Source organism: Magnolia sinica, chromosome 7, assembly GCF_029962835.1.
Source record: "Magnolia sinica isolate HGM2019 chromosome 7, MsV1, whole genome shotgun sequence".
Taxonomy (NCBI): domain Eukaryota; kingdom Viridiplantae; phylum Streptophyta; class Magnoliopsida; order Magnoliales; family Magnoliaceae; genus Magnolia; species Magnolia sinica.
Window position 1 is genome coordinate 13,984,030 of NC_080579.1, and position 12,922 is coordinate 13,996,951.

The window sequence follows — 12,922 nt, forward strand, 5'->3', positions numbered from 1 at the left end:
GGCCCCGATCGACCATCGGTGACCGTTGAACAGACTTCTAATCATATCTATTGATCAGCGCATTCAAATGGCGGGCCAAACATGTCCATACGTAGATCATCATTAGGGCTAACTATCCTACGGTGTATAGCAATATGTACACCCCGTAGTGGGCCCTAAAGGCTAGAAAAACCCTCCCATAGGGCTAGTATAGTAAAAATCCAACCCTTGGGGCCATTTACAACAATTCTGACATTACAAAAGGGCCTCATTTGGGCACCCCCTCTCCCCATACGAATTTTTCCTAGAGAAGAGAAAGAGAGAGAGAGAGAGAGAGAGCTTGGAAGTATGAGGGCTTGTGTATCTTCACCCTCTCATCTCCTTTATAGCAACATCGTCCTTCATTGGTGTCGATTCGGCGACGATTAAAGGTAAGTATGGAGTTATGTTGGTAGGTTTAGGTCTTGGGTTAAATTTCATCCAATTCTTACAAACTTGTATGCTTATTTAGGCATTTCAACAATGATTTCCTAACACCATAACCCTACAGGCGCTGTGGATTGAGTGGTTCATCACAAGGTGTGGACTATTATCCTTAGGTGGCCTAGCACCAATTTTACTATGAGCTTAATGATTATGAATATTAGGATGATGTGCTTGAGTAATCTATAGAGAGCCTAACTAAGACCCTACATGATAGGTCCCCTTAAATTCCATGAATTGAATAAGTGTTGTTTATTTGTTCTTCAACATGATTGGGTTAATTTTGTTGTGGCATGTTCATCTCATATATGATTTTACTGAATTCCATGACATGATTGAGTGTTGTTTATTTGCTCTACAATATGATTAGGCTTGATTTGGTATGGTATGTTCATATCTTATGCGATCCTAATATAACCTTTCTTGTGGCATGCATGATTGCATAAATCCTTGTTGTATGTTTGTCCTATGAATAATGTGTAGCTCTTGATCTCTTTGTTAACTCCACATAACACACATACACATTTATTGCATATTATTGTTAGTAGTTGCAATTGTAGAAAAATCTAAATATATATGTTTAATGTATGAGTGCATGACATCACTTGTGTTAGATAATGAATTCTGATTTGTTAAAATGTTATTGAATGTCATAAACCCCTGGGTTGGTCAAGGAACTAAAGTGGGAGAAGGTGGTCCCGTTGGTAGGACCATCATGTGGCTAAACCAGCGGGTTTGGCTGATGGGAATGGGCGACAGTAGTTGGACTACATGGGTCGCTTGTACTCGATGTCGTCCGTCACGTACTCGCTTGAACTCGCACGGTCTAGTTCACTTACTGACCAACCATGTTTATTAGCCATGTCTGCTCACACCTTTATGGAACCTAAAACACCCTTCAACCATTGAAGCCTTTGGTAACCATTTGAAATCGATCCACTAACTCGAGAGCCTGACATGGTGGAATGGGACAATGTGTCCGAGCTGTCGGCCTCCACTGAAGTGACGAGCCTCCCCATAGTGACCGCGAGCGATCCCTCTTCTCAGCACTCCCCATGTGCTTGAAATCGGGGATGGGGAACTGGATGGGATCAAGGATCATAGGGTCTTGACCTCGCATATTGAGGGGCCTTGGCCTCGCAACCAGTTGAGGGCAATGATACATGGGGTGTACCAGTTTCCCTAATCTGCTGGATGAACGGAATTAACTAAATACTCGGCTAACATTATTCACGCATCGCATTAGCTAGGATTTGGCGACTCGGCAGTTGAGGTCGCAATGAGGGAGTGTTGGTCATGCACGATCGTTAGACGAAGTCGCTCAAGGGAGTGTTGTTGTGAGGGCATACATCATATCATAATACATGCATATACATTAACAAGACTAGTTAGGGATCTGTGAATATATGCATTTCATTAAATTTATTATATAATTGATGCTTGTTGTAACTTAAGGCTAATAGTAACTACTGAGTTAACTACTCACTCCCACTCTGGGACGGTGTTTTAAAACACCAAGCAGACCATTTACTAGATGCAGGTGAGGCGGAGCTCGATGAGCCGAGCGAGGTGAGCAATGATAGGGAAGAATAGCTTCCATGCTTCCAGATTTTCGGTGGATCCTTTTAGTTTGAGTTCGGGCTACCGCGGGGTATGGACCAGAGCCTTAGTCACTTTAGGTCATGTATGGGTGGGAGTAGTTCCCAATTTAGATGATTTTGGATTCGTGGTTTGGATATTTTCATATTTAGTAGCAATTGATACTGCTTTATGACGTACTTATACTTCATGCTTAGCTAAATCCTCAATTGTTTATGAGATCATTCAAATGTAATTAAAATATGAAGCCCATTAGGGCACCCATGACACCTGGGAATTTGAGAGCCGAGTTCTTAAACGGCCCCTGAAACGTGAGGTGTTACAATGGGTTTGGGCCAAAGTAAAGATAAACGGCCCTACGTTATTCATTATGCGAGTAGAACTCTAAACTTAGCCCAAGTGAACTACTCGACAACTGAAAAAGAGTTACTTGTAATAGTTTTTGCTTTGGATAAGTTTGTCTTATTTGGTAGGATCCAAAGTGGTCATTTTCACAGACCACTCGGCTTTGAAATATTTACTATCTAAGAAGGATGCAAAGCCAAAACTTTTGAGATGGATCCTCCTACTCTAAGAATTTGACTTATAAGTAAAAGATAAAAAAAAGAGTAGAAAATGTAGTGGCCGATCACCTTTCCAGATTGGTGTTAGATGATTCTACTGAGGAGATACATATCCAGGATACTTTCCCTGATGAATAATTATTTGTGATCTCCAAATTACCTTGGTATGCAGATATAGTGAACTATCTTGTAATGAAAAAAATGTCATATCATTGGAAGTCACAAGATAGGAAGCGTTTTGAAACCGAGTTTAGGAACTTCTTCTGGGATGATCCATATTTATATAAATATGACACTGATCAAAATTTTAGACGTGTCCCAGAGGATAAAGTTCAGAGTGTTATTTCCTTTTGCCACATAGAAGTATGTGGTGGCTATTTTTTTACTAAGAAAACCACTGTAAAAATCCTACAGTGTGGTTTTTACTGACCTACTATGTTTAAAGACACCTGTTCACTCCCCAAGTATAGGGTTGTGATGTAGTAATAAACTCGGTGAGACCGAGGTCGAATCCCAAGGGACTGAAATTTGTACGTTTCCTGAAAATAACTAGAACTAGAAAAAAGATGAAATCTAAATCAGGTGGATTTGAGGAATAATGATGAAATAGTAAAATATGTAGAATTCAAAGGTAGGGAACTAGGGATTCAGAGGATCCACTTGTAGAGATCAGGGAGATCTTGATACCTGCTTCAAAAATCATGGAACTTAAACTGAACTTTCTCTGATATAATTTTAAAGGGATGAAAGGTATATGAATTAGAATGGATTCCATCACCAAACCATGCCCAGGAGACAAAGTCAACAACAGAATTAAACTAATTACCAACCAATCAGATGATTATGAAGGTTAGGAAGGGTACCGCCATCCAACCATGCCCAGGAGACGATAACGAACAACAGGGCTTCCTGACGTCATAAACAGCAAAAGGAGGAAGAAATACTCAAAATCATCGCGGATCTATTGTAATTTCAGTCACAACAAACCGTTGAAAAAAACTGAAAGTATTCCTTTTAATTGAACTAACAATCAACATCAGTCAGTCTAAACAATGGGGCACAAGCAAAGTCTCTCCCATCAGACTACAAGCTTCACCTCTTAGCCCTAGCTAAGAGGTTTAGCCATACATAAATGGCCTGAACCCTTTAAACAACGCAAATAAAAAGAAAAAGAAAAAGAAAAGAAAAGAAGAAAACAACACTATTGTCTTTCTCTCTCTCTCTCTCACGTTCCAGCAGCCGCCGCCTTCCTTTCTCCTTCCTCTTTCTTTTATAGGCTGCTACCGTCGTTGGAGAGCTCTCATGCACCAGAGGAAAGAGCTGGAGTTGGTGGAAATTAGATGAAAACTGCTTACGTAGTCGAGTTCGCATGCGCAGCGAAAGCGCAAAAACGTCTTGCGTTTAGAGCATATTTGCGGCACGATATAAACTTATCTGGCAATTCTGAAATCTTGGCTAGGGTATTGGCCTCCCTGTGGATACATTGGACGGTCTGGATTACTCAAAAGATTGACGATCGTGACCCACTACTCTCGGCAAATCCCGGACTCATCCGAACGAGGAAACAGGGCCTGCACAAGAGGGGTTCGCTATCGAAGTTGGTGGGGCCCACTTCGATGTTCTTTTGAGAAATCCATTCCGTTCACCGGATTCCTCTCGAAATTTCGGTCAGAAATGACTGCTTTTGGATTGCTTTTGATGTGGTCCACTGAATTCAATCACGCTGCACTATTTTGAACGCTGCAAAACAGCCTTCTTGTTACTGCTGTAGCGGGCGTGTGCGTGTGCACAGTTGCACATGGTCGACTTGGGTTTGACCTGCTCGATCTCATCTCCATGATGGACGGATTGGATTGTCCATGTGGGCCATGATGGTGGCCCACCGACTTTCAAACGGTGCCCCTGTTTCACGCACAAGAAACAGACGTTTCCGTTTTTGGCAGCTGCTGCGGATCGAAGTCAGTTTGACCCGACTTTGAGTTGCAGTGCACAGCTAGTGCACATGTGCACTAGGCACACTCCACTCAAGGTGGGGTCCACTGTGATGTTAATGAGAGATCCGATCCATCCACCCATTTTCTCATCTTATTTAAACTGTCGAGACCTATTTTGAAGCATATCCAGATATCAGATGGGCCCCAGATCGCTGATATGTGGGCTGATCTGTCCATTGGGCCACTTCCCGAGTGATCCAATGGTTGAAATTTAATATGTACGGTTAATTTATGGTCCCCATCACATGTATGAAGTTTCGAGTCAATCGGATGGCGGGAACCCTGTGATCTTGCATTCTGGACCATTTTTGGGCCTCTTTAACATGAACGGCTTGATTTTCTCGGATCCCTGGTGTGTAAATTCTTCAGTCTTGGTTCTTTGGAGTGCGTCCCTTGCTCTGGTCACTTCGAAGTGTCAAATCCACGCTTTTATTACTATTTTTCAGTCCAAGCTCCTTATTACATCCTACAACAAAAACACGATTAAATTATAATATTAGGCATTATTGTGTACGTAAAATCAGGAAGTAATCGGGGTCTGCTATGCAATATTCGACCCTCAACAACACCCATGCTTTCTGTGTTACTTATAATAAATGTCAAAGATTGAGAAGATTGTCCCGTCGTAACATGATGCCTTTATCCCCTATTTTACCATTGAAAATTTTTTATTGTTGGGTTGTTGATTTTATAGACCCATTTCCATTTTCTTTTGGATTCTTTATATATTGGTTGGTATGGACTATGTTTCCAAGTGAATTGAAGTAGTTCCAAGCAAGACCAATGATAACAAAGTGGTCATACGATTCCTCAAGGAAAATATTTTTTCTAGATTTAAAACTCCAAAAGCCATCATTAGTGATGGCAAGTCTCACTTTTGTAATAGGATATTTGAGGCTTTGATGAAGAAATATGACATCAAACATAAAATGAGTACCTCATACCACCCACAAACGAGTGGGCAAGCTGGGATTTCTAATCGGGAAATCAAACATATTTTAGAGAAAATTATAAGGTCGGATAGGAAAGATTGGTTCTTCAGAATATTCGACGCTTTATGAGCTTATAAGACTGCTTATAAGACTCCATTTGGAATGTCTACATACAAATTGGTTTATGTGCTTACAGGACTGCTTATAAGAATTACAACACGTGCTTAAAAAGATAATTCTGTGCTTAACTATGCTTATTCCACTAAATAAGAATAGATCATTAACATCAATCTTGAGTGGAATCTCATGAAATTATATCAAATGAGATAACTGATACAGAAAGAAAAATTCAACACACTGCGGAATTGTCAGGCTAAACACTCACCAGAATCACGTTGTCTTCATTTATAGCTTCTCCACTGCAGATCACTTCCGGCGAAAAAGCAACGTGGTCGGTGGGAGCCCAGACGTGTTGATCACAACAGGGGCCCACCTCCTTGAATCCGCTGGTACAAGTAGTATTCTGCCATGTGCAGTTTACCGACAGCTGGCCGAGCATGTGGGGCCCGTATCCTAAAAGGCCCGTTTAAATCGGAAACGGATTGGCTGTACTCCCCCGCAACCAGCCAATGGCTGGTAGTCGGTGCTCCGTGGGCCCCACCATAATGTATAATGCCGTCCATCAATTTTTATAGATCATTTTACGGTACAAGACAAATAATGAGAAATATCCCAATCTCAAGTGGACCACATTACAGGAAATAGTGTTGAATGAACGTAGACCATTAAAAGATTTTTGGGGGCCAGAAAAGTTTTCGATCAACCTGATATTTGTTTTTTTCCCTTCATCTGGGTCTGTATGACCTAATCAACCTATTGGATGTCAAATAAACGGTACAGTGGGCCTTAGGAGGATTTTAATGGTGGGTATCCAATCACTATTGTTTTCCTGTGGTGTGGTCCACCTGAGATTCGTATCCCTCTAATATTTGGTATCAAGACATAAAATGATCTTTAAAAATGAATAAATGAAATGCATGAAACATGTCCATCATGGTAGGGCCCACAGAGCACCGACCACCAGCCACCGGGCTGGTGTCGGGGGAGTAGCCAATCCGTTGCCGTTTAAATTAGGAGCGGATTGGGTACATCCCCCGCCTGTCCCAGCTCGGCATAGGCATTGGCTTTGAGGTGCCACCACCGTGATGTTTGGATTTTATCCACATTGTCCATCTATTTTTTTCATATCATTTTACAGTATAATCCCAGAAATATAACAGAACCAAGCTCAAGTGGACCACACAGTAGAGATTAAGGGACTACCATTGAAAACTTTTTAGGCGTCAAAGAAGTTTTATATCAAGCTGATATTTGTGATTTCCCTTCATCCAGGTACATGTGACATTATAAATTAGTTATATGGAAAATAAACATCATAGTGGGCCTTAGGAATATTTCAATGGTCCAATTAAGCTTAAATCTGCTTATTTTTTGGCTGGCAGCTTAAAATCATATTGCAAAATGAGCAGACGGTGTGGATAAAACCCACGCATCACGCTAGCCCTCAGAGTCCGTGCCTGTGCAGAGCTTGGGACTGGAGGTATTCCACAGTCCACGTCCCTGCATGGACGCGGATTTCCTGCGAAAGCCTTTGGCAGGAAGTTTCTGCGCTTGAAACTTAGGTGGGGTATACCGTGATGTTTTTCAGAAATCCACTCCGTTTATCCGTTTTGTGAGATCATTTTAAGAGATGAAATCAAAATTGAGTAGGATATAAAACTCAAGTGGGCCGTACTAAAGAAAAAGGTGGTTAGGGAAATTTTGACTGTTGAAATCTCCCTAGGTTCGCCAGTAATGTTTAAATACCATCCATACCGTTAATAACGTCATTTGTACTGGGATGAACTGAAAACACAAATAATACCATGATTCAAAACTTTTTTGGCCCCATGAATATTTCAACTGTAGACGTTCAATTATCACTTTTTTGACCCACTTGAGCATTGGATACAGTTCATTTTTTGCCTCTCATATTAAAATGAACTCAAAAAACGGATTAACGGAGAGTATTTCTCAAAAATATGACAGTGGGCCACACCTGGATTCGCAGCGCAGGAACTTCCTGCGAAAGGCTTTCGCAGAAAGTTTCTGTGCTTGAAACTTAGGTGGGGTCCACCGTGATATTTTTCAGAAATCCACTCCGTCTATCCGTTTTGTTTTGTGAGATCATTTTAAGAGATGAAATCAAAATTGAGTAAGATATGGAACTCAAGTGGGCCGTACTAAAGAAAAAGGTGGTTAGGGAAATTTTGACCGTTGAAATCTCCCTAGGTTCGACAGTAATGTTTAAATACCATCCATACCATTAATAACGTCATTTGTACTGGGATGAACTGAAAACACAAATAATACCATGATTCAAAACTTTTTTGGCCCCATGAATATTTCAACTGTAGACATTCAATTATCACTTTTTCGGCCCACTTGAGCATTGGATAAGTTCATTTTTTATCTCTCATATTAAAATAAACTCAAAAAACAGATTAACGGAGAGAATTTCTAAAAAATATGACAGTGGGCCACACCTGGATTCACAGCGCAGGAAGTTTCGCAGGAAATCCGCGTCCTCCCTGCATGTGGGATCTTAAAAGTCCGGTTTAAATCGGACGCGGATTGGGTACTTACTCCCGCCTGTCCCAGGCACGTTACACTCAGGGGGTCTAAGGGGTCCACTGTGATTTATGGACTTTATCCATACCGTCCATCCAATTTTTCATATAATTTTAGAATATCAACCTAAAAATGAGGTTGATCTAAGGCTCAAGTGGACCACAGTGGGATTAAACACCTACTATTGAAAAACTATTAGGAGCCATTGAAGTTTTGGATCAAGCTGATATTTGTGTTTTCCCTTCATCCTGGTTTATGTGACCTTATTAACAGGTTAGATGGCAAATAAACATCACGGTGGGCTTTAAGAAAGTTTCAACGGTGCATGTCATTATCACCGTTGTATTCTGTTTTGTGGTCCATTTGAGCATTGGATCTGCTTTATTTTTGGTCTCAGATAGTAAAATGACATGATAAGATGTATGGACGGAGTGGATAAAATCCATACATCATGGTTGGCCCCTCAGAGCCCTCCATCCTGCGTGGAGAGGAGTACCCAATCCGCGTTCGTTTAAATCGTATAGCCATTGTTGCCATGTCAGTATCACCGACGTCAACCGTCTACGTACCAATAAATAAGGGACATGATTCTAACTTCTAAGAAGGTAGCCTTTGATACTGGGTCATATTCCAATGATCCAAACCGTTTATATAACATATCTTACTTTGTACGAGGGACATACATCAAATAAAATCTCTCACTGAATTATTTCACCACTTTGATAAGCTGGGGCTCTTTTGGTTTGCAGATGAACGGTCACTAAAACTTTCTTATAATCAATGGTTAAAAATATTCAAAATCATTAGTTTTCTTGGGCATCCCCATTGAAGGGGACCGTTATCAAACAAACGGTTGTGTTTTTTTTGGTCATTTGAAAGGGCTCAAATACAACGGCTATGGTAGCGACGTATCCTATTGTAATACGTCGGGATGTATACGAGCCAATAACTCTCAAAAGTGTCATCGCTGTCGTGCCATCCCAGAGGAGATTGGCCGGGACGCGACTTGCCTGTGCGCCGGAGCCACATGAAGATTCTGTGGTCGGAAGGTATTTGGGGCCCACATATTTTTCCGTGAAAATCCAATCAGTGCATCAGTTTTTTAAGACCACAATAGGTCGTGTGTAGAAAAATCAGGCAGATCCAAAAATCGGGTGGGCCACACCATATGAAACAGTTAGAATGGAAATGTCCACTGTTGAAACCTTTCTGGAGCAGACCATGATGTTTATATGCCATCCAAACCGTTCATATGGTTATTACCACTCAGATAAACTGTGGGTACAAATATCATACGAATACAAAACTTCTGTGGCCCCACATTGTTTCCAATGATAGGCATTCAATCCTTGCTTTTTCGGGTGGTGTGGCCCACCTGGGTTTTGGATTCATGTACTCTTGTGGTCTTTTGAAATTGATGGACAGAATGGATTTTTCACGGGCTTCTCTGTGGACTGCACAGCTTACGGCTACAGGAAAATATGTACTGTTAGAAAAAATTTCTAACAATCCAAAATTCAACATAGGTGTGTAGCTAACTTAATAAGTTTATTACGATGATGTAAGGTAACATGTTCAGGATTTAATATACCTAATGAATGGATAGGATCTATTAAATGTGTTCTGTATGGACTATCTTTAACACGTGTCAAAGATAAATCAGTGATCCGAGCCATTGATATGCTGGGTCAACATATGGTTTTGTGTTGCTGGCATCAAACGTGTGTATATGTAGTTGCAACCAAAAGAAATTTCAATAATGCCTCTGTTCGCATATCCTCGGGTTAATAGACTTGATGAAGCTAACCAGACTACAAGTATCTTCTACCTTGGACATGGTAAGCCTTTCATATCAGTTACAACTGATTCTGCTAAAGCACCATCCATGACACACACACACACACTTATGCGGGATAAGGCGAAGGTGCACCTATGCCAAGTTAGGTGATATGTTGGTGGAGACCGTGCATCTTAATACCAAAGTTAGTCACCTTATATAAGATGACTAATTTGAATATATGATATAAATATGTCCAAGTACTTGTATGGTCATGGCTAAGGTACTGCGATCCATAATTGATCGCAATTCTCCCTAACCATAGGCGATGTGTTCAATCTTAAGGTACATAAAAATAACAAATTCATAATAATAAACATGTTCCACATGAACTAACTAAACTAATAAATAATAAATCTATATAAAGTACATCAAAGAGTAAGCAAACATTAATTAATTTTCAAGGGACACAACCCCAACACAAGAGACATGAGATATATATGTGAGTGTATATCATCCATCGACATAAACTTTTCAAGTCATTTAATGATGCAATGTGGGCTAACTTTTTTATATTTTCACTTTTAAGAGATGGGTGCAAAAGTCCAACCAATCCATTCTTTGTAAGGTCACTATAGAAAATAGTAGATGGCCAATGAATCGTCTCCATATACATTTATGGCACACCTAATTATGACCAAATTGACTTGATTCTATAGTGTAATGCACCTAATGACTGATTGGCTTAATTCTATAGCATAAAGTTTTGCAAACATTTCCAGCATCTTGGATGTGTGTGTGTATATTATATATATATATATATATATATATATATATATATATATATATATATATATATATATATATGGAAAATGTTTTATATAGTCGAGCTCATGGGAACTTCTCATGAGGTCGAGCTGTGTGCGCCCCACCATGATGCGTGCCGACCATCAACACCATGCACTTGATGGGTCCCCTTTAAATTATGGGATATTTCAAAAATCAGTAGTATACGGAACTTAGGTGGGCCATAACATCTAAAATCATGTAAAGACATGCCTAAAACATATAAAAGCATTTGGTGGGCATGTCTTAGGCATTTGGTCGAGCTATGTGGCCCCCACCAAATGCTTTTATATGTTTTAGTCATGTCTTCACATGATTTTAGATGTTATAGCCACCTGAGTTCTGTATACGACTGATTTTTGAGATATCCCATAATTTAATGGGGACCCATCAAATGCACTGTGTTGATAGCCGACACGCATCATGGTGGGGCCCATCAATAGATAACAGCTTTATGGTCATTGATAGATAGGAACACTCTCTTTCAAGTCATTAAATGATAGGACAAGGGCCAGCTTTTTTATACTTTTCACCTACATGACACTTATCATGGCGCAATTCAGGCTACTAGGCTCATCGGGCACAATACTAACAATGGATGGCCTATGGATCAAATTAATATAGAAGTATGGCCCACCTGATGAGTGGATGGGCTTGATTCTATTGCTCAATGATCTTGGAACCACTTTCAACAGTTAGGGTGTTATTTACAATGTACATACAGAGGGGATCACAAGTGGCCATATGTGATTCATACAGTCAGGGTGTTATTTACAATGTACATACAGAGGGGATCACAAGTGGCCATATGTGATTCATTGTCAAAAGCTTTGTGGGCCATTGAGATGGATATATATATGAATTCTTCTTTCAAGTCATTTAATGATGTGATAAAGGCTTACTATATATTTAATACTTTTCGGTGTATAATTAATAAATTGATAAATAATTAATATTTTAATTTAATTGTTTGGTATGAACTATTATCTAGGGACTCAGATCCCAGGTCATGACTCATATGAAGTAGCTGCACCAACCAACTCAACTATCTAACTAAGGATTTATTAGTTATTTTGAAGGCGTCTAAGTTTTCATGCATATAATTGGGAGTCCTAAATTCTTTTGTAATTGGAAAGATAGAGCTTTGGGCTTATTCGGGAGACTCTAAAAATGAGTTAATTTCAAATCTCATTTTAGCTAGTAGTAACCTTGTATTAGAGATTATGGCGCATGGAGAAAAAGGAGAAAATTATCTTCTTCTCAAGTACAACCTTGAGTCCACAAGGAAAGAGAAAATCTCTCTCTCTCTCTCTCTCTCTCTCTCTCTCTCTCTCTCTCTCTCTCTCTCTCTCTATATATATATATATAAAGAGAGAATAAAAATCAATATTATTGATGAAAAGTTCTTAAAATGTATCTAATGTACTTATATAAGAAAAAAATAATAAATAAATAAACAAAACTAAACCTTAATTTAACTTGAAATAGTAAAAATTATCCAAAAAAGTTAAAAAGACATCGAATCTTACTGAAACTAATAATACCCTTGGATGACTGGTAAAATGATTGAATTATTTGAAACTACTTTACGGACTATTGAATCTTGGGTGATTAGCGAGGGCATAGAGCTTGATGATAGTTTTCCATTAATAGCATGTATAAACACAACCGGTAACTGGTCATAAAGTTATGCCATCAGAAGTAAAGTGCATGTTTGGGTCCTTTTTGCATAACCACAGCTTGAAATTGTGCAATCTTGCCCCTCTGCTGAGCCTTGCCCCTCTGCTGAGCCGTCCTTTACTCATCCTACATCAGAGATTATATTTCTTTTTCGAGAATGCTTGGGTGACTTCCATAAGCGAGGGGTTGACTTTCATTAACGTGGATGAAATCCACCCCATCCATCAGGTGCAGTGGCCTGTGTTTGGATTGGGGTCCTAAAATCAGGCTAATTCAGTACTTAGGTGGGCTACACCATGGGGAAAAGTTGAGTATGGAAGTCCAAGCATTAAAATCGTCCAAGTTGGGCAGGTCTACCATGGTGTATCTATGCCATGCAACCCACCTAATGCTCAACAG